General features: G+C 42.3%; 1 long non-coding RNA gene across 2 annotated transcripts in view; it reads right to left on the reverse strand.

Moving 5' to 3' along the window:
- Positions 1-5,858: 5,858 nt before the first annotated feature.
- LOC124131456 overlaps positions 5,859-23,230 on the reverse strand; it is a 47,865-nt gene continuing 30,493 nt past the window's right edge. For both annotated transcript variants that reach the window (XR_006860659.2, XR_006860658.2), the window contains one exon: positions 5,859-6,214. This is a non-coding gene — a long non-coding RNA (uncharacterized LOC124131456). The remainder of the gene's footprint in view (positions 6,215-23,230) is intronic.

Consider the following 23,230-nt stretch of genomic DNA (forward strand, 5'->3'; position numbering starts at 1 on the left):
CGTGTTCAGGTATACGTTGACGTGGTCTAATGTTGAAGGAAGACCAAACTAACGCAGGTCGGCGACGTTTACCACTTTGATGAAACCCACGAGTATGGATACAGCGCCGACAACCAAGGATCATAAACGGATCAAATCTGAGAGTCGAACCCACGAGCATCAGGTCCTGGCACGGCACCACTGGATCCAGGGATACTGTAAAAAAAAATGACCAGAAAGTTATCATGATACAACACACACGTACATATTAAAATGCCTAGGGGCCCGTTCGAAAAAGAGGTCTTGGCGCTACGCTAATTGTAAGGCTATGTTAAAGTATGGGGGGTACGAAATCCTAGCCCTTATATTGCTTTGTGGAACATGGCCCAGGTGTATACAAGGTGACTATTGATTGTATGGAGCAGAGACCATGTACCATAAGGTCTCTGAATGGACTCGCATAGAGTGTGTCCCGCCACCATTTTTTCGACTTCATATTCATACCCCCCCCCCCCCCCCCCCCCCTTTGAAAACCTATGTAAGAGAGGATTTTGATATTTTGGACCCCTCCCTTTTAAAACTGCTGGATCCACCCTTGTTGATGGTAGCAGTGTCATACTTGTACTGTTTTGAGTTTTTTGTTTTGTTTGTTGGTTGTTTAACGCCACCCTCAGCAATATCCCAGCTATATGACTGAGGTCCGATTTGGTTCAATCTTCTCATTCTGGATTGGCAAACTATTATATGTACTTTATCTTCATGATTATCGATCTGTCATCTTGGTCATGAATATATAACGTCAAACAGCAACTGAACTTAGGATATTTGATAATCTGGAGAGTTGTTAGATAGAGGATGTGAGTCTGGTTTCACGCCTTTTTTAGCAATACTCCAGCAATGTCACGTCAGGCGACACCAGAAATGGGCTTCACACATTGCACCCATGTGGGGAATCGAACCCGGGTCTTCGGTGTGACGAGCTGACGCTTTAACCACTAGGCTACCCAATCGCCCGTTTAGAGGGATTGACTAAATGACCAAGACTTAGTGTATGAAGCTATTCTCTTGTGTACATATATATTAACAACGGTGTAACACAGTAAGAAACTTTCAGTACCATTTCTTTCCAAACAACCTTGTGAATGTGGACTAATTTTAGGAGCAAGTGAAAATTGTCATGTCCTTTTTACCCGACTATATACTGCTTTATGTTGAACGATAATGTATTTACCTTACTTAAATAAGATAGCTTTCATCCCAATAAACAACTGAACCAACTTTTTATTTCATCAGGAATATATCCACTTCTCATGTTCTGTGGGAGCGCAAGAGGCGCTTTCGTCTAAAGCGCAGGAATTAGCTCTGCAGAGTTGCGCCCCTTTGGCACGCCAGAACACTATGATCGTGGTTCGCCCTGATTATGTTTCTATGTTTGTCAGCACCATACCCCTGGCCGTGGATTTAAAAAAAGTGGTAAACGTCTGACACCTGCATCACTATGAACTTTCCTCAAACATCAAGATTGCTTGCAAAACTTGGGAACCAGGTTAGAAATATCTCCCCAACACTCTATCGCTTGCAATACCCAGGGGAGCCTGGTTAGAATAGGTCTGGACAGTACTCTATCGCTTGCAATACTGTAGGAGAATAGGTCTCCATTACTCTATCGCTTGCAAAACGTGGGGAGCCTGGTTAGAAATAGGTCCCCAGACTCAGTTGCTTGTAATCCCGTGAGGACCCGAGTTAGGAATAGGTCCCCATCACTCTATCGCTTGCAATACCCAGGTGAGCCTGTTTAGAATAGGTCCCCAACACTCTATCGCTTGCAATACCCAGGGGAGCCTGGTTAGAATAGGTTCCCAGCACTCTATCGCTTGCAATACCCAGGGGAGCCTGGTTAGAATAGGTTCCCAGCACTCTATCGCTTGCAATACCCAGGGGAGCCTGGTTAGAATAGGTCTGGACAGTACTCTATCGCTTGCAATACTGTGGGAGAATAGGTCTCCATTACTCTATCGCTTGCAAAACGTGGGGAGCCTGGTTAGAAATAGGTCCCCAGACTCAGTTGCTTGTAACCCCGTGAGGACCCGAAATAGAAATAGGTGTCCAGCACTCTATCGCTTGTAACCCCGCGAGGACTCGGGTTAGAAATACGTCCCCAGCACTCTTTCGCTTGCAATACCCAGGGGAGCCTGGTTAGAAATACGTCCCCAGCACTCTATCGCTTGCAAAATGTCGTGAGCCTGGTTAGAATATGCTGCTTCCCGTACATGTAAAAAGCTGATTTTTCATTGGGAGGTCAGATTCGGTGACTTGGTTGATTGGGCGTCACCGCATCTGTACGGCGAGTGGCATGCTCATAACATGAACCTGATGGTGTCTGATTTCATGTCGGGTTGGCCGGTTAGAGCGTTGGGTTCTTGGTGCATCGACACTGACCGATACATTCCCCGCAATTATTTTCAGTAAATGCTGACAGGGCTAATAGCAACGTATTACAACATATTACTACCGGCATAAAAGGTCAACCAACCTAAGATTGAATACCATTTCCGTAGTCATTTATGGCCGCAATGTTTCTAGACGGTTTCTTAATTGGAATTTTAAAAATACTTTTATAAGAGCGTGTTTATCTTGGAAGAAGTGTTAAATAAATAATAGCGTATCCTTTCACTGGGATTTGGTAGTTTGACATCGTTGGTCTGCGTGGTATGTTATATCTTATGTACCATTTTGAAAATAATATTCTTCCCCACATCATGACAAAAAGTATAATCCGATGATGATGACGATGATTGATTATTGGAACTTATGACTATATTTGCCGAACGTGGGCTTGTTCCACACGGATATGCAATTTGACCAAAAATCAACAAAATATAATTCCATGACGTGAATCCAACCTGCAACATCACATATCGTTTTAAGTTTTGGAATTCACTGTTTTCCTACTAAGCCACCGGGGCATTAAAGGATGTTTAATTTTACATGTCATGACTTTAGTTGTGTACTTGTTGCAAGAACCGCGACACACTGTATTGTTTCACAATAAGGCATCCCGATGTTTCCGTATTTTTTATATATTTCTAGCATTCATAAGTTGGATAAAACACTCCTCCTAGGTTTTGGTGGAAAATGTAAAACCACGGAGTCGTGTTTAATCCTTTACATGTTGACTCGCGCAAGGGTGGGTGGGTACGGGAAGGGGTGGTGTGTGTGTGTGAAAAGCAATAGACATAGAAGTATAAATCCCAACTTCGTGAACACGCGTAGATCATGAACATTTTCAGTTCAAACGACCCGTGAAGATCCGGGATAGAATAGGTCTTCAGCAACCCATGCTTGCCGTACAAAGCGACTATGTTTGTCGTTAGAGGCGATGATCGGGTGATCAGGCTGGCTGACATGGTTGATGCATGTCATCGTATCCCAATTGCGTGGATCGATGCTCATGATGTTATTCACTAGATTGTCTGGTCCAGACTCGATTATTTACAGACCACCGTCATATAGCTGGGATATTGCTTAGTGCGGCGTTAAACAACAAACAAACAACAAAGAAGAAAAAAAGATCCAATACATATTTAGCTTAAAAATACCATAATTAACACGTTAAAAGCGTAGATGTTGAAGATGTGGATATGTACTGAGATCGTAACCGGTTCGTTTGGTTTTAGATCCAAAACGTGTTTAGACACAATTGAAATCTTTATTTTGTTCAGGATATAAACACGTTTTAGAGCTAAACATGTTGACATGCGTTTATTATCTTGACATTCACACATTAGGGGTTCAGTTTTTGGTCTTCAGTAGAAATTCAAGTTGACTTAAAAACTTTTTTATGTATCTTTTCAGACTTGGCGTCTGCGCTCAATGTTTTAGTTGTGCTTCACATAAACAACACTTAATGTTTCAGTCGAAGTTGATTCCTAATATACTGAACCGCAAAAGAAACGTCACCATGGATAGATATATGAGAAACCTTATTTGTCCAAACACTGTAAACATACTTTGAGACATATTAAAATGTTCTTAATGTGAAACACAACACTAGTCTCTGAGAAAATCGCATCACAAGTCAGTATCTCGTGTGTACGCCATGTGCATTGATGACTGCCGTGCAACGTCGATACATGGAATGGATGAGGCGGTTGATGAAGTCCACAGGCACTTGAGCCCACACTCTGAGGAACGCCTGACGCAGTTCAGCTGCAGTTGTCGGCCTTGGTCAGACGTCATTCAGCCGTCTTTGAATCTCGTCCCACAGGTGCTCAATGGGATTTAAATCGAGACTGAGGGCAGGCCACAGCATGGTTTTGATGCCATTCTGCTGGAGTTAGTCTCTTGTTGCTCTCGCAGTGTGAGCATGGGCGTTATCATACTGGAACTCGTGGTTAAGGCGACGTGCCAAATGAGGTATGGGGTGTGGTCTTAAGACCGAGCTGCTTTGCCACCATTGCCTCTCCCTGGATCGTTGTTCCGGAAGACCACAGGGCTGACCCTCTGTGCAAGACCAATTCTACCCAACACCATGATGCTCTGACCACCTAACGTGTCTCTCTCAACAACAGAATGGGTCCCCGTTGTGGCCTGGTCTGTGACAGTGGACGTGTCTGCTCGTCAATCGTCGAACACAATCTGACGATCCTGAAGTCGGGTGGTGACCCTTGGTCTTCCACTACGTGGTCGGTTATCTGTAGTGTTGGTGGTCTGGAACCGTTGCTGGAGTCTGTATATGGTCCTTACGTTGACCTGAAATGCATTGGCTACTTGCCGGGCGTTTTGTCCAGCTTGCAATCATCCAAGAGCTTGGTGTCGCTGATTTCTTGTCAATCTTGGCATGTGGTAGCAATTCAATAACGAATGAATGTTATCCGATCTGGGTGGAATTTTATAGGGCCAGAAATGGGGGAACGCATGGGCATTTCAATTTGCACAGAACTTTCGAATTTATTGTCATCTGCTTTGTTTTTTTATTATCCAATTCCATTTTTCCGTACAAGGTTATGGTAAATTTTAGAAACTTTGACAAAAATTACCCAGATATTTCAATGACAACTTTTCATGCAATGTTACTTAGGGTGACGTTTGTTTTGCTGTTCAGTATATGTCATAAATATTTATTTTGGGTTCTTTATGACACACATCCTCTCTTGTTTACACAATGTTAAATGTCAGGTTGCCGAGTTTCTGGTTACGTCAAGTAATTGAATGTATCTCAGTGTCGCAGGAAATGCCATTGTCAAGGATACAGCTGCTGAGGTATCGTCGGCAACAAACCCGTGATTGTATTACATGTTTGTGTTAGCGTGTTCATAAGTAGAGAACAGGACACTAATTTGGTTTGTTTATTTGCTTGTTTAACGCCTTTCTCAACAATATTCCAGCTATATGACGGCGGTCTGTAAATAATCAAGTCATTCCAGTGACTAATATCAGGAGGAAAATATTTTGTTTGGATTCCACCCGAGGCACCCATGAAGATCCGGGTTAGAATAGGTCTTCAGAAGCCGATGCTTGTCGTAAAAGGCGACTCACGGGATCGGGCGGGCAGGCTCGCTGACTTGGTTGATGCATGTCATCGAATCCCGATTGCATGGATCTATGCTCTTGATGTCAATCACTGGATTGTTTGTCCAGAGTCGATTATTAAGAGACCGCCGTCATATAGCTGGAATATTGCTGAGTGCAGCGTTAAACAACAAACAAACAAACAAACGAGGCGAGGGGCGGAACGTACTACACCTCATCCGAGGATGGACAAAGCCTATAGGCTGGACACCATTGTCATCTTACACCATTGTCCAACTACTGCATAGCATTACCCTCTAAAATTATCAACATCGTTGTTTTAAACAGGTTGGTCATTTTAGACAATCTGTCACAAAAGATTCTTTATTACACATTTCACTCCGTTTAAACAAAATAAATAGTTTATGAATGGACACGTCAACTAGTTCATCGGTTTCAGAAGAGACTTTCCATAGCGGTCGACACATAACGTATTGCCGATGTCGAGGTTGTACTGGCACACGTCGTAGCCCAGGTTGTGGTGGTAGGTGCAGATATGTGCCATGGGGCACGATGTGCTGAGGTTGCACACTTGGTAAGGCATACAGATCCCGTCTACACAAGTTCCATCCGGGCAACCGAAGTTGCAATGCGTCTTGGGATAGCAGATCTTGTGGTATGCGCAGTACTCGTGAATACAACACCCTTCCGAACAATAGCGATACTGAAACAGGAAAGAAAAAATGGTTTTAAGATTATTTCAAAATGTGTAGGTATTTCAAATTCAGTTCGATAACAATCATATCATAAGATGATGACAACAAGAATACACGTAATAATAATGCATGTACTTGTATTACGCTTGCCTCCATACACTCGCGTTATTTCGGGATAATCCGAATGATTACGGAAAGAGACGAGTGGTGACGAAAAATGTTGGTGATTTGTGTCTATTTCTGATGCAGCTACGGATTTCACACCTCTTCTCTTCTTTCTTTAGCATTACCAATAACACCCCAAGATGGTGGGATTGGGTATCGTGAAAATATTTTAACCTTTCGACAAACGATCTCACTACATACCTACAATTTCCCTAGAGGAGGTCTAAACCGTGTTTTAAAAATATAAACAACCTCTAGTCATGTTCACAAACCAAATATAATGAAAATGTTCACGAAAAGAGGGGGAATATATGTAATAGCTACCTTCTTTCGCGAGTCCGAAAGAATGATAATATGTTTACAACAGATCTGATGCCGTGTCACTCGGTCTATCGTAGGCAGTGCGGGAGTTGGGCATAACGCCGTTCTGAACAGTACAACCATTGAGGAGAACTTTGACGGAATTTGTCACAGGCCAATGAAATCATGCCTAGGTCAGAAAACATGTTTATCATCGTGTGATAGAATTTTCAAATTCTCATCTAATCAATCACATAATATTATCTGAGTAAATAGCTTCCATTCCAAATATGTTTACACGTTGAAAACTGGAATCTCCGAATAGTGTTAGGTTTTCAATTGATCAATAAATCTGCAAGCAAGAGTCTTGGCTGCAGAGAAAGACTAACAAGTTCGCGAGTAAATGAATGTTGTTGTGCAATGATACAGCAATATCACGGTGGGCCCTAACTAATGACGTTTGGAGCAGGCAAATACCCTTTTGATAACTTTACAATGACACACAGTTAACCAAGTCATACTTTCTGCCACCCGATCTCCCCAGGTTAGTCAGCTGTTACAGCAAAGAAGTTATACAAATTGATTGTTCGGATGGGTAAGCACATGGGTAGATCATCCGTCAACTAGGTGGTGGGTAAGCACATGTGTACATCATTCTTCAACTAGGTGATGTGTGAGCACATGGGTAGATCATCCGTCAACTAGGTGGTGTGTGAGCACATGGGTAGATAATCCGTCAACTAGGTGGTGGGTGAGCACATGGGTAAATCATCTGTCAACTAGGTGATGGATAAGCACATGGAAGATCATTCGTCAACTAGGTAATGTGTGAGCACCTGGGTAGATAATCCGTCAACTAGGTGATGGATAAGCACATGGGGAAATCATCCGTCAACTAGGTGATGGATAAGCACATGGGGAAATCATCCGTCAACTAGGTGATGGATAAGCACATGGAAGATCATTCGTCAACTAGGTAATGTGTGAGCACATGTGAAGATCATCCGTCAACTAGGTGGTGTGTAAGCACATGTGAAGATCATTCGTCAACTAGGTGGTGGGTGAGCACATGGGTAAATCATCTGTCAACTAGGTGATGGATAAGCACATGGAAGATCATTCGTCAACTAGGTGGTGTGTGAGCACCTGGGTAGATAATCCGTCAACTAGGTGGTTGGTAAGCACATGGAAGATCATTCGTCAACTAGGTAATGTATGAGCACATGTGAAGATCATCCGTCAACTAAGTGATGGGTGAGCACATGGATAGATCATTCGTCAACTAGGTGGTGGATAAGCACATGGAAGATCATCCGTCAACTAGGTGGTGTGTGAGCACATTGGTTGATCATCTGTCAACTAGGTGATGGATAAGCACATGGGGAAATCATCCGTCAACTAGGTGATGGATAAGCACATGGGGAAATCATCCGTCAACTAGGTGATGGATAAGCACATGGAAGATCATTCGTCAACAAGGTGATATGTGAGCACATGTGATGATCATCCGTCAACTAGGTGGTGGGTAAGCACATGTGTACATCATTCTTCAACTAGGTGATGTGTGAGCACATGGGTAGATCATCCGTCAACTAGGTGGTGTTTGAGCACATGGGTAGATCATCCGTCAACTAGGTGGTGTGTGAGCACATGGAGGATCACCCGTCAACTAGAAGTTAGGTAAGCACATGTGAAGATCATTCGTCAACTAGGTGGTGTGTGAGCACATGTGAAGATCACCCGTCAACTAGGTGATGAGTGAGCACATGTGAAGATCATCCGTCAACTAGGTGGTGTGTGAGCACATGTGAAGATCATCCGTCAACTAGGTGGTGTGTGAGCACATGTGAAGATCATTCGTCAACTAGGTGATGTGTGAGCACATGGAGGATAACCCGTCAACTAGAAGTTAGGTAAGCACATGTGAAGATCATTCGTCAACTAGGTGATGGGTGAGCACATGGGGAGATCATCCGTCAACTAGGTGATGTGTGAGCACATGGGTAGATCATCCGTCAACTAGGTGGTGTGTGCGCACATGGGTAGATCATCTGTCAACTAGGTGATGGATAAGCATATGGGGAAATCATCCGTCAACTAGGTGATGGATAAGCACATGGAAGATCATTCGTCAACTAGGTGATGTGTGAGCACATGTGAAGATCATCCGTCAACTAGGTGGTGTGTGAGCACATGTTAAGATCATTCGTCAACTAGGTGATGTGTGAGCACATGGAGGATCACCCGTCAACTAGAAGTTAGGTAAGCACATGTGAAGATCATTCGTCAACTAGGTGATGGGTGGGCACATGGGGAGATTATCCGTCAACTACGTGGTGGGTAAGCACAAGGGTAGATCATTCGTTAACTAGGTGGTGGTTAAGCACATGTGTACATCATCCGTCAACTAGGTGATGGTTGAGCACATGTGTACATCATCCGTCAACTACGTGATGGTTGAGCACATGTGTACATCGTCCGTCAACTAGACGATGGTTGAGCACATGTGTACATCATCCTTAAACTAGGTGTTGGTTGAGCACATGTTAAGATCATTCGTCAACTAGGTGATGGTTGAGCACATGTTAAGATCATTCGTCAACTAGGTGATGGTTGAGCACATGTGTACATCATCCGTCAACCAGGTGATGGTTGAGCACATGTGTACATCATCCGTCAACTAGGTGATGGTTGAGCACATGTGTACATCATCCTTAAACTAGGTGTTGGTTGAGCACATGTTAAGATCATTCGTCAACTAGGTGATGGTTGAGCACATGTGTACATCATCCTTAAACTAGGTGTTGGTTGAGCACATGTTAAGATCATTCGTCAACTAGGTGATGGTTGAGCACATGTGTACATCATCCGTCAACTAGGTGATGGTTGAGCACATGTGTACATCATCCGTCAACTAGGTGTTGTTTGAGCACATGTGTACATCATCCTTAAACTAGGTGTTGGTTGAGCACATGTTAAGATCATTCGTCAACTAGGTGATGGTTGAGCACATGTGTACATCATCCGTCAACTAGGTGATGGTTGAGCACATGTGTACATCATCCTTAAACTAGGTGTTGGTTGAGCACATGTTAAGATCATTCGTCAACTAGGTGATGGTTGAGCACATGTGTACATCATCCGTCAACTAGGTGATGATTGAGCACATGTGTACATCATCCGTCAACTAGGTGATGGTTGAGCACATGTTAAGATCATTCGTCAACTACGTGATGGTTGAGCACATGTGTACATCATTCGTCAACTAGGTGATGGTTGAGCACATGTGTACATCATCCGTCAACTAGGTGATTGTTGAGCACATGTGTACATCATCCGTCAACCAGGTGATGGTTGAGCACATGTGTACATCATCCGTCAACTAGGTGATGGTTGAGCACATGTGTACATCATCCGTCAACTAGATGATGGTTGAGCACATGTGTACATCATTCGTCAACTAGGTGATTGTTGAACACATGTGTACATCATCCGTCAACCAGGTGATGGTTGGGCACATGTGTACATCATCCGTTAACTCGTTGTGGTAGTGTGCAATGCTACCCCGACGACGTGGATAGATATGTTTTTGATCGGTTATCGGCAGGATGTCAGTAAGAGCCCGCTGTCAAGTGAGGATAATGACTGGTTATCTGAAGTGACGCGCGACACATTTACACCATTGGCATGAACGACAGACAACAACAGGAAGGTGACATCGTCTAATGTGCAAATAGAGAACAGTGTGCAAATAGTTTTGGGGTCGGGAGGTCCAGATTAGGGTCAGTCGGGAAACCTTGAACACAAGTTTGGTGTTTATTTGAAGGAACGAGACGAATCTAATCCAAGCTAGTAATTATAAACTGCACTACTCCCTTAAATGTCACCGTTAACACCTGAACTGTAACACGAGACTGTGCAACCCATGGTGTTTATTTAATCCCAAAAAATTGTATTTATAAGTATTAATCATAAATCGTCAACTCCGATCTTATGTAACCGTCATCACATGTCTATGAATCTTCTCACGAAAGATATGCAGAAAAATCGGAAGCTAATAATATCCTACACTGAGGTAACCTCTTCATCGTTCCCGTATCACATAGCCATAGGGGAGGATGTTGTTGCTCTTTAAACCAGCACTAATGACACTACTGCCATCTACAGCTCACAATAGCCACAATACTGATGCGCCCCTGTTCCTAGATCATGCCCCTCGATACCGAAGCGCTTCCTCATTTGCTAAATATAAGCTTGTAACATCACCATTTTCGCTGAGGATTAGTTCTTAACGAAATCAAATTACAGTGCCGTAAGTACGGGTAAAGCCACACTGACCATTGGCGGATATCTCATGTCAGTGAGATCCGGTTTCACCTCCCTGGATATAATGCCACTTTGGTTATAATGCCATATGTTCCGCTGGACGAAAGGCGGCACTATGGCGAGGGAGGACGGTATTCAGACCATACCGAAGGTCTTCCATGACGCCAAGCTGGATGGTGATTTTTTCTGTGACCGATTCACAAAATTTAATGGTTTTTTTCTGCGCTTATCAGCAATACCTAATATTATGATTACGGGGAAAACTTAATAGTCCACCTGAAGAGAGGTTATGTCCATTGTGTATAATACCCATTCACGAATCTAAGTTTCATTTTATATTACAGTGTCCATTTTATTCTGACCTAAGAAAGCACATTTTACCACCATATTATTGCACATCTCCATCCTACCAGAAGCTGTACATGCTGTTTAGTACAAATAACGCTCACATTGTACACTGTCTTGCGAAATTTATTTTCTTAGGATTGAAAAAGTGTGCACGATTTTTGTGTATTATTTAAACTTATATCATGACTAATCTGTGCTCCAGAACAGTATTGTCAGTTACATACTAGTAAATATCTGTAATACAGGCCGGTGGCTACATTACTTGAATACATTTGACTTGACTGATCCGAGGGCTGGTAAAAAAAGTTCTAAGCCGAACAAACAAAACCAACAATTAAGAAATTGTTTTTAATTTTATTTTTCAACATAATCTCCCTGCTTTCAATACACTTCTCATATCGATAGTGAAGTTTTTCAATTCCAGTCAGGAAGAAGTTTTCTGAAGCCACGCCATTAACAGCAGCATTGAGGTCATCGTTGTCGCCATTGCGCTTTCCACGAAGGTGTTCTTTCAGTTTAGGGAAAAGGTGGAAATCACTTTGGGCCAGGTCTGGCGAGTATGGAGGTTGAGAAATCTCTTCGAATCCACATTGTCGCACAGCAGCATTTGCTACTCGAGAGGTGTGAAAGCGGCATTGTCATGAAGGATAGAACTCCAGCAGTTACCATCCCTCGCCGCTTTTCTTGGATTGAATCTCTCAAGCAAAGTAGGCAGCGATAATCGTCTGTTGACTTTCTAAGTAATCAACAAGGATTACACCCTTTGCATCCCACAATACAGTGGCCATAACCTTCTGCACTGATCTTGAAGACCTCAATTTCTTTGGTGCCGGAGAAGTGGAATTATGCCATTCCATAGATTGACATTTTGGCTCGGGATCAGAGTGGTATACCCCTGTTTCCTCACCCATCACTAATCTCTTTTTGAATTTGACAAAATCCTCCTTAGTTAGCACTACATTTTCTATATCAATGTGAGTTCCTTTTTCCTTAAAATCAGAATTTAGAAACTTTGGCAACCAACGAGCAGATATCTTATTCGTCTGTTAATGTTCATGAATAATAGTTTCCATGGCTTAGACGTGTGTCTTCCTCAAGTTCAGCAATGGTAATACGTCTATCTGACAGTATACGTTTTTCTATCTCCTTGATTGCTGGAAGTTGAGGGACGTCCAGGCCTAGGGTCATCATCAAGGCTATTTCTCCAAGCCTCAAACATAGCTGCCCTTTGTTTAACAGTGGAATAACTCGCACACTTATCCCAATACACTTGTGATATGCGGTCATGAATTTCTTGGGGAGTACTTTTCTGAAGCCAAACACTTGATGACTGCTCAGAACTCGTTCCTTTCCATTTTTGTATCCATTTGGACCCCTATCACGTTCAACTGGCTGTCACTAATATAAAACGGCCTCAACAGACCAAATACACTTGCAACAAACTACTCAAACAATGTACTACATTGACAAGTTCGTTTGTTATGGCCCATAGTTGAAGGTTAGCCAGACTCTTGGCCAGCCCTCGTAAAATCTGTTTAATATCCAAATCACCCAGAATTCTTGATATCAAGTTGATAACAAGACCTCCTTGTGATTACTGAGGTCGGAATGCCCGTGGCTTTGGCTTGATAGCAAGTACGCGAACTGGCATAAATCACATCTCTCATTACATCATGCGACACATGAACCTAAAGGCACTATTTGTAAATACCAGAGGGTTTGAATGGGTTTACCAATACCCGTGAAATTAGAACATGGAACCTGTCTTTGAAAAATACCATCGAGTCATATATCGGAAGTGCTTTAACGCTTCGAGCGGAAGAGCTATCTGATTTCTCCTCTTTCTTTTTTAGGACTTGTCATTAAGGATGATACCACTGTCTTTTGAATTGTAACTCAATACCAATGCTATTTAAAATATCTGGTTCCTAAAAATAAATTACATTCTGGTTATTTGAAGTAATTTTTATGTATGTGGGAGATTAATTGTAACGTAAAACGTATACATTTCAACAGTTATTATTAACTTGTGATTATACAGGAGAGTACCATTTGAAGTCAAAGACAAACATGGAGACGTTATGTTCAAATGAATATGTTCACATAGAGATATCGGGTAAATACACATGCCTTATAATTACCCGATATTCGTGTGTTGGTTTATAAACATTATTTTGATACAGTGAGTGAGTGAGTCTGGTTTTACGCCGCTTTTAGCAATATTCCAGCAATATCACGTCGGGGGACACCAGAAATGGGCTTCACTAATTGTACCCATGTCGGGAATCGAACCCAGGACCTCGGCGTGACGAGCGAACGCTTTAACCACTAGGCTACCCGACCGCCCTGACATAAACTGGCAAGAAGACATACATATGTTTGATGGTGGCTAAAAATGAAACAAACAAGATATGTTCATTTGATGAGGATGTATTTGATACAGATATCATAGTTATGTTTTGGACCTTAAGTGTTGCAGTGTTTCGGTGACTGTTTTCAGCCTATTGGCGTTTCGACGTTTGCAATTATTAGGTCAAATCCAATACTTTCTTTTGCTCGGCAGTTTAGGTCTGTCACAAGGGATTTGTATCGCGGTGACAGAAGGGCGTCATCAATATTCCAGGACATTTTAAACACCAACATTTAAGCTACAGGATCAGCGGAATCCCTGCTCAGAAATCTCAAGCACAGCCATGAGGCAGTGCATGTCAAGCTCTGACACATTGAGACTAGCGGAGATTATAGCTCAGACGCAGCTGACATGAGAGAACATCAAAGTGAGCAGCTCACCTTACCATTAGTCGCAAGTTTGATAGCTATTAACCACTTGCAAAATGAGATCAGTGTGTGGACGCAATGAGATGGCAATAGAGTAAGAGTGAGTGAGTGAGTTGGGTTTAACGCCGCTTTTAACAGTTTTCCAGTTATATCCCGGCGTGTCAGCGTGTGGGAGGAAAGCCCGAAGTGATGCAGGTCTCAGACGTTTACCACTTCGGTGAAACCCACGAGCACGGGTATGGTGCTGACAAACCTAGAAACATAATCGGGGTGAACCGGGATTCGAACCCACAATCATAGGTTTCTGGCGTGTCCAGGGGACGAAACTCTGCACAGCGAATCGCGGCGCCTTAGACGACTGGGCCACCCGTGCCCCCCAATAGAGTATGAGTACGAGTGTGTGTGTGTGTGTGTGTGTGTGTGTGTGTGTGTGTGTGTGTGTGTGTGTGTGTGTGTGTGTGTGTGTGTGTGTGTGTGTGTTTGTGAGTGAGTGAGCGTGTGTGTGTGATAACTGATCGAACGAATCGATGCATTGTAACTGGTGGCACGACACCAATGGCGACTTGTAATATCAACAGTATAATCGAAATCGATTTTATCTAATTATTAATTATATATATTCGTTGGGAAACGTTTTATCGAGCAATAAAAATACACCGCAACTGCTCAAGGCTCCGTGGATGAATGTTTACACCGATGTCGCTATGGGTTACAGTGGTTAAGAAAGGGGATAAAGCAACAAAGCAACAAACATACAAACGATATATTCGCACTCAAACAGTGCTGATAAACAACACCTGTAGCTCCAGCAAGTACGTTACTATTAATCTAAAGGTCACCTTGGTTGTCCAGACACTTTCATAACTTTACTCCCCCGTGGCAACTTCGAGTGAAACAGGTCCTCGGCACAACCATGTTTATCGTGAGAGCCGTGCAGTAGCTGGACTATTGCTGCCAACAACATACACTCGTACACCTTTACTCCCCAACATCCCCAGCTATCCACTGAATCAAGGAGATATGTCAAACTCACGACAGCTGCATTATGGATAGGTAACGTTACGTGTCACACAACAAAACAACACTATACGATAATATCACAATGGCTTCAGCTAGTTGGACTCCTACAGTTACCGTACCTAATACAGTTAGATGCATACACGAGTCTTCACAATGCCATCATCCTCTGTATCTCCATCTTCCCGAAGCAAGAGCGCCCACTAGCCTTTTTTTAAAACCAAAGTCTTGTTTCCATTTGGCTTTGAGACCCGTGAAGATCCGTCGAGAATAGGTCTTCAGCAACCCATGCTTGCCGTAAAAGGCGACTATGCTTGTCGTAAGAGGCGACCAAAGGGATCGGGTGGTCAGGCTCGCTGACTTGGTTGAAGCATGTCATCGATCCCAATTGCGTGGATCGATACTCATGATGTCAATAAGTGGATTGTCTGGTTCAGACTCGAGACCGCCGTCATATTACTAGAATATTGCTGAGTGCGGCGTTAAACAGCAAACAAAAAAAACAAAAAAAAACACATCAGTAGTGTGTTACTCGGACCGCTGTGTGTATCATTCTGTTGTCTCAGACATGTTCGCAAAATAAGTCTCGGGTGGTAATGACACCTTGTGTGTCGTGTCACCCGACACAGCCTGGCTTGAAGTTCAAATATATCAATCACTGGATTGTCTGGTCTGGTCCAGACTCGATTATTTACAGACCGCCGTCATATAACTGGAATATTGCTGAGTGCGGCTTAAAAAATCAAAACAAACAAAAAACACAAATTTGGCTTTGATAGAGGCTAGTGGACATCTCCAGGGCACGCATTTCGGTAAACCTATACAAGCGTTACCGCGTGCTCTGGAGATATAGAGAGGGCGATTCCGTCAATGCAGTCTAAATATACTCGTCAATGACCACACTTAGAAAGTGTCATAATGACGATACCTAAATATATACATAGTAATTTATATTAAATTTTGTGAAAACATTTGTGATTAAACCTTTCCCCTACCGCAGAAAAGAACGCTAGTTCTTGTGTTGTAGACAACAATAGTCATTAGGATTGGTGTATTGATTCATTACGAGGCCGAATGTGAAGTGCCAGCCACTGACGTATACAGTACGTGAAAGTTTCGTGAGTTAGTTGTATGGATTCCTTGACATTTGCGTGTTGCAATCCCACTGTCGCCATAATATCGCAAGCAATCTGCAGTTTCTTGTGATTCGTGTCTCCACGCCATCTTGCGCGACGAAGGAAATGGCCTAAGTGATGCCTTTATCCACACGGTTCTGTAATATCTTTGATCGCAATGGCCACCGAGCGGTATTTTTACCATCAAAGCTTCGTGATACAAATAATAATGCATCATTAAGACTATATAGTTATGAATACATTACACGGGGAGGTAACACTAAGGGTTCGCTTCACGTGATTCACCCATCTCGGGGGAATAATCTGGTTGAGAGTCTCCCCATCCCCTACTGCCATTGCTTGCCTATCTACACGTCATGTTTAGGAATGTGTTTAGGGTCTAAACACAAGAAATGAGGTATCGTCTCACAGCCTAAACACCACCTAAACATAAAGTCACGATAACCAGAACGTGTTTGGAATTGTATCTCATTTAAATACTATATATGTCCAGATTTTAAACCTGTTTAGAACATAAACATGTTTAGAGTTAAGATTTTACGCATGTTTAGTGTGAAAACATGTTTATGACAAAATGTCCAGACTCGATTATTGACAGACCGCCGTCATATAGCTGGAATACTGCTGGGTGCGGCGTTAAACAACAAACAAACAAAGATTACTGAATCACCATCGGGTACTTGTCTCGTCTACCAGATTATCTGCAATCGCTACCTATGGTCACCACCGGATACTTTCTCGATAATCCGGCGAAACAGATTCCATTGGGCGTCGAAGGCAAAGCAGTCGGGGGCATTATATGAATCCAGTGATGACACCAGGTGTTCGCGATAAGTGTAAACATGTCCTATCCTACCGGTGGCACTCGCCATTCACATTTGGCATACAAAAGTATGTTCGTTGCCTGGCGCCGCACAGAAGTACTCCTGCCATGCGAAGGCGACATGTAGTGAGTGAGTGAGTATGGTTTTACGCCGCTTTTAGCAATATTCCAGCAATATCACGGCGGGTGACACCAGAAATGGGCTTCACACATTGTACCCATGTCGGGAATCGAACCCGGGTCTTCGGTGTGACGAGCGAACGCTTTAACCACTAGGCTACCCGACCGCCCCTGAAGGCGACATGTAAACAAACCAGACAATCAAGTGATGGACCAGAAATTCAATTACACGATATTTACTGATTCTGCTGAAACTCAAAACGATGTTAATTTGAAAATACGTTTTCTGTGTTCAAATGCAGAGATTCTAACAGACCAATACTTCTGACACAGAGACGGGACGTTCTGTAGCATCTCCCACGGATGTCTCTGTTGAACCGATGGAGTGCTGGGTAACGAGTATGTATAACATCTATTATTCACGGCCGCATCACGTATCTCTGTTCAGGCGTCCATCTATCCGGTATCAAAAGGGCAGCATCTACACCGCGTCATCACGAGCTGATACCTTCATCAGAGATGGGATTTGGTGCTCTGTGTGAAATTCAGACGCTTTCGCAAAGCTACCAGACGATGAACCTGATTCAAAACTGCCTCGGCCAAGACCGCAAAGCCAAAACCTCAGCTACTGCTATGTCTTAAAACCAATTCGTTTAAAACTTGAACCACAATTAATTTAAGATTTTACTTTCTGTAATCATTTTCTCAGCCTTTGAGCACAGACGCATCCGGCGGTGAAGCATTGCTTAAAAGTACTTTCATATAAAACAACCATTTAAAAATATTGTCTGAAGGAACATATATGTTTTAATATAAAGAGTCTCATACAGAAATACAGCAACCGAAATCAATTACCGAATAACATGTTTTGCAGCTGATCCTTGGTCACTGACACTTGCAAGTGCATCTCCTGTTTCTTTGCATCTAAAGACTTGCTTCAGTGTGTGCGATCATTTAGGGAACAGTGTTCTTGTGGGCAGGACATGCTTCTTACGGGAACACCTGGTGTCATCGCTGATTTTCAGTGATCCATTCACAAATTGTCACCGCTATTTTGCCTTAAACGCCCAAGGGAATCGGTTTCATCGGATAATCGAGACGGGTTATTCTCTGGCATTGAGGTTTTATATTTATAATGTCAGAACTATTCACCAGTATCAGTGCTCTATTAGACATTTATTAGGATGGAAAATGTCATAGGTAGATATTTCAAAAAGGGTACACTGAAGTTCAAGATATATGAACATAAAATTGGATGTTTCTAACCTTTTTCCAGACACATATATATCAAAGACAGTGCATCTCCGTGCTTTTATCAGATAAGAAGTTACCATGGTAATTGGTTTTATCTTTCTGCAACGATCGCCCTGCGGCTCCCGATGATGTAATATTCTTGTTTTCTACTCAATACATCAAACATCACATTAAACCTTCTAAAGAAGAGTCACTAAATATGTCTTAAGCGTCTACTCCGTCCCTGATTCCAACCTCCAGGCTCTAGCCAGGCCATTCATCAGCATGGCACACAAAGGACCAATAGCGATAGTGCTAATCCCTGCCGGCAGGTGGCGCGTCCGTACAGGGAGATGAAGTCGTATTAGACTAACTACTCAACACACTTGTAATGTCCTGTTTGGAGTCGATTCTAATCAACGAGTGTGATGCTTGTGGAATGTGTTGCCAAAGGGCGCCGATAGGTGGCAGTGTTAGGTCAGATTGATAGGCGCTGCTTGTAATGACGTCATGGCCCACGTTCGCACATGTTGACTGGTGATGCTAGTACTGGTTTATTTACAAGACCCTGTTTTGTGTAAATATTTGGCTGTAAATGGAGAAGAAACACACGGATTTGATTACACACATTCTCGAAGCCCATTCTTAACACTCCAAGCAGTGATATAAATACTTACGGCGAAACAAAAGCTAGAAGAGCATCAAAATACATGAAAAAATAGTCCCGTGAAGATCCAGGGTGGAATAGGTCTTCAGCAAACCATGCTTGCTGATAAAGGCAACTAACTGGATCGGGTGGTCACTGATCATGATCTTTGGTTTGTCAACGCTATACCGTACTCGTCGGTTTAAACAAAATGTACACGCCAACAACACCTTGGACTCCGGCCGTGATATTGCTGAAATACTGTTCAAGGCGGCGTCAAACCCAACTCACCCACTTACTCACTCTAACCAGAAGGTGCTTGTCATCAATGGAGCTCTATGTTTTCCGGTGCTACAAACGTCTAATGCCAATGAGAGTCTGCAACCATCAATATTAAAACCACTCGATACCAGGTTTTTTTTCGATTCGGTATTGTAAATTCAGTGTAAAACGCGGACCAATCATGAATGTGACTGCTTGTGAGAAGAAAATATATATACAGAATATAAAAATATAATTGGGAATCCACGGTTACTCATTTTTGTTTATAATCATAATACAAAAAAGATGCATCATGTTATTTTAATTTACCGGGATTACACTTCACTGAATGTCTTTATGTTGTCCTGTGACCAACTCATGCATCGCTGATGCTTACAAACAGATGAGGTAGCTTTGTGATTAAAGGGTGCGCTCGTCACTTCGAATACCCGGGTTTGCCTCCCAACAGAAGTAAACTATGTGAAGTCCATTCTGGTATTCCAGCTGGAATGTTGTTAACAAACTCACACGCGGTGTTTATAACCACTCAGCGAAAGATTAGCGGAAACATGGCAGCAACGAAACGGACGCTCTGCGTCATTTAGTGACTAAAATAGGACCTCTGTAAACTTGTCAATGTTAACCATGCTATGGTTAGATGCGGGATCATACGTTTCCGAAGAAAGGGATCCCGTTGGGTTGCGATTTAGCAAACACCACAGTAACCAGTGCAGTAAATTATCAGGTGGTTAGGCCAGGTGACTGTGTTGACTAATGTCATCGTACCAAGACGGCGTGCGGTACTGTTCATATTCTCAATCACTAGTTTGTCTGGTCCAGACTCTACTATTAACATGTCGCCGTAATGAAGCGGGGATATTGATGAGTACGGTGTTAAATACAACGATTATACACACATTCAGCTATATGAACTCTAGACAGGTTTTGTATTACCGAAGTCTATATTTCCAATAGCATGACCTGTTCCATAGCTAGAGAACTACAGATCGCTGGGTAGATTATAAAGCCTCTTTATATCACTTGTTAAAACGTTCCGATCTTTCGGGGGTAAAATAAACACAATAATAAAATATCAACAGTTATACTTGTTTCTGTAGTATAATTATCCTTAGTCTCCGAAAATATCTAATTTTGAAAGAAGCAAGCAGTTTCATTTAAAGTGAAGAGGTGCTCCAGATGGTTAGATTTTTATCCTTTGGAAAATCTAGACTTGCTTCATTTAGAACTATAGCAATACAGTAAGGGCATGGCGGGAGGGAAAATAATATGGTTGAGGGACTATGAGACAGACTATTGTTTCTGATGCTTTTCTTATGTTTGGTTGAAAATGCATTCACAAAATTACTTTCATCTTGGAAAGGAAACATTCGGTTTGGTGTAGTGTGATTATACTGTCTCAAAGCGATTTATCGGCGAGGCCTAACCGAAATCCGATGACACATCTATTATGTAGAGGCGGCAGGAGTAGGGAGCATTGTTGCATGTTGGAAAACATCACGCACACGTTGATGTCGTTACTTGCCTTGACGACGCTAATCACCGCATACCATACCGGCAGTCGCCAGTCAATGGTATATAACATGCGGCTTCATGTGTTGCCACTAACGACGTTAGCTATTGCCTCGTGAAACATCCATTAACTATTGACGATTGGGCGGTTGGAGTGTGTGTGGTTCGATGCAGCATATGTACTTACATAGACCATGTGAATAATTCGTCTGTTTTACCGTGAAGACTCCCGACAAGCGTCTGTACATGTAAAGTGTTTCTTGTATGTCTCCAGGTTGTGTTCTTGTATACACCATGTCATGTTATTGTACATACCAGTGTCGTGTTCTTGTATACACCAGTGTCGTGTTCTTGTATACACCAGTGTCGTGTTCTTGTATACACCAGTGCCGTGGTCTTGTATACACCAGTGTCGTGGTCTTGTATACACCAGTGTTGTGTTCTTGTATATACCATGTCGTGTTCTTGTATATACCAGTGTCATGTTCTTGTATACACCAGTGTCGTGTTCTTGTATATACCAGTGTCATATTCTTGTATATACCATGTCATGTTCTTGTATATACAACAATGTCATGTTCTTGTATATACCATGTCATGTTCTTGTATATACTAGTGTCGTGTTCTTGTATACACCAGTGTCGTGTTCTTGTATACACCAATGTCATGTTCTTGTATACACCAGTGTTGTGTTCTTGTATATACCATGCCATGTTCTTGTATACACCAGTGTCATGTTCTTGTATACACCAGTGTTGTGGTCTTGTATACACCAGTGTTGTGTTCTTGTATATACCATGCCATGTTCTTGTATACACCAGTGTCATGTTCTTGTATACACCAGTGTCGTGGTCTTGTATACACCAGTGTTGTGTTCTTGTATATACCATGCCATGTTCTTGTATACACCAGTGTCATGTTCTTGTATACACCAGTGTTGTGGTCTTGTATATACCAGTGTCATGTTCTTGTATACACCAGTGTCGTGTTCTTGTATACACCAGTGTCGTGTTCTTGTATACACCAGAGTCATGTTCTTGTATATACAACAATGTCATGTTCTTGTATATACCATGTCATGTTCTTGTATATACTAGTGTCGTGTTCTTGTATACACCAGTGTTGTGTTCTTGTATATACCAGTGTCATGTTCTTGTATACACCAGTGTTGTGGTCTTGTATATACCAGTGTCATGTTCTTGTATACACCAGTGTCGTGTTCTTGTATATACCAGTGTCGTGTTCTTGTATACACCAGTGTCTTGTTCTTGTATATACCATGTCATGTTCTTGTATACACCAGTGTTGTGTTCTTGTATATACCATGCCATGTTCTTGTATACACCAGTGTCATGTTCTTGTATACACCAGTGTTGTGGTCTTGTATATACCAGTGTCATGTTCTTGTATACACCAGTGTCGTGTTCTTGTATATACCAGTGTCGTGTTCTTGTATACACCAGTGTCTTGTTCTTGTATATACCATGTCATGTTCTTGTATACACCAGTGTCATGTTCTTGTATACACAAGTGTCATGTTCTTGTATATACTAGTGTCATGTTCTTGTATATACTAGTGTCATGTTCTTGTAGATACACCAGTGTCATGTTCTTGTATATACCAGTGCCATGTTCTTGTATATACACCAGTGTCATGTTCTTGTATATACGGGTGTTGTGTTCTTGTATATACCAGTGGCATGTTCTTGTATATACGGGTGTTGTGTTCATGAATATCATCTCTTGTGAAATATGTATAATCGAATATTTATCGCTATAGACTTTTCTCTTTACTATTTCTTATTATAGCTTTCAGGACTTGAAATAAGACATTATTTTTTATTTAAAACAAAGGTAACAAAAAGAATTGTGACTATTGATTTACGCCGCGTTTATCAATATCTCGAGCATATCACGGTGTGGGGACACACTAAGCGGGGACACCACACATTGAGAACTATACCCTCATCTCGCATACAGACCATGAAACAAAATAGCCTAAATCTCACAAGCAAGTCTACAATACTTTATCGAGTGTAGATTTATTCAGCGTCAGGCTCAAAATGAGGGATTCTCTTGGCTTCCTTCTGGTATATCTTAAAATATTTTATATCAAAACAAAATTTACACAAAAGAAAGTACAGGTTCATGAAAAATTACCCTCATGATTGGTCGTCAGCGGGAAGATCAACTGCACGTGATAGAACGGTTTCGTAACCAAAACCTAACGCCCCACCGCACCAGAAACATTGCACGCGGACCATGGAATTCCTCCGTGCACGTGGGTAGGGGGTTATTCTTGATTTGGCCACTTCAGTGAATGGTCGTCAAACTAATCCGA

The sequence above is a fragment of the Haliotis rufescens genome, unplaced genomic scaffold (genome assembly GCF_023055435.1).
Source record: "Haliotis rufescens isolate VD_foot unplaced genomic scaffold, xgHalRufe1.0.p SCAF_20, whole genome shotgun sequence".
NCBI lineage: Eukaryota > Metazoa > Mollusca > Gastropoda > Lepetellida > Haliotidae > Haliotis > Haliotis rufescens.